Source organism: Nematolebias whitei, chromosome 16, assembly GCF_014905685.2.
Source record: "Nematolebias whitei isolate Nwh7 chromosome 16, NemWhi1, whole genome shotgun sequence".
Classification (NCBI taxonomy): Eukaryota; Metazoa; Chordata; class Actinopteri; order Cyprinodontiformes; family Rivulidae; genus Nematolebias; species Nematolebias whitei.
In genome coordinates, this window is record NC_056513.1 from 37,619,337 (window position 1) to 37,620,461 (window position 1,125).

A 1,125-nucleotide genomic window follows, 5' to 3' on the forward strand; every position below is an offset into this window, starting at 1 on the left:
AGGTTGTCATTCATGTGTACACCCAAGTACTTGTAGCTGGAGACCACTTCCACCGCAGATCCTCTTATGTTCAGGGGGGTGTAGGTGTTTTTGTTCCTTCTGAAGTCCACAATCATCTCCTTTGTCTTCTTCACATTGATGTAAAGGTTATTCTCTTTGCACCAGCTCTCCAGGTGTTCCACATCTTGCCTGTAGCTGGACTCATCATTGTTTGTGATGCATCCCACCATCGCTGTATCATCTGCAAACTTTACAATGTGACAGCCTGGATGGGTAGCTGCACAATCATACGTGAGCAGAGTAAACAGGAGGGGGCTCAACACACATCCCTGAGGAGAGCCAGTGCTGAGGTTATGTTGGAGGAGGAGAAGTTTTATTTTATTTATTTTATTTTAATTTATTTATTCATTTCAAATTAAAAACACAACGATTTCAAAACAAGAGAGTAAAATACAAAACATAAAATGAAAGGCAGCAGAAGAAGAAAAAAAATCTTATTATTTCTGCCCCTTCTTAAACAAAATCAATTCAAACAATCAATTCAATCAATAATAATCTATAAATAATACAACAAAAATACATAACTGATCACAATTTTTCCATTTATATTTCGTTTGATATTAACTAACTTAAATCTATATGTATCTATTCAACAATATGTTCTTAATCTTTTTCTTAAATATAAACATTGACTTTGATTTTGTTTTTGAAGTTGTGGATCCTCACTGACTGTGGTCTGTTTGTTAGGAAGTCTAGTACCCAGTTGCAAATGGAGGGGCTTAGTCCTAGTGTGGATAGTTTGTCCATCAGGGTTTGGGGGATCATGGTGTTAAAGGCGGATGTGAATTCCACAAAGAGCATGCGGACGTAAGAGTCGTTCTGCTCCAGGTGGTTGAGCGCAGTGTGGACCACAGAGGAGATTGCATCCTCTGTTGATCGGTTCTCATGGTATGCATACTGATGAGGGTCCTCGTTGATGTTGATTGTTGTTTTGATATGAGTCATGACCAGTTTTTCGTAGCATTTAGCAACTGTGAGGGCCACTGGCCGATAGTCATTCAGACCAGTCACTGTAGAGTCAGAGTCAGAGTCAGAGTCAGAGTTTCTTTATTGTCATTCGCACCT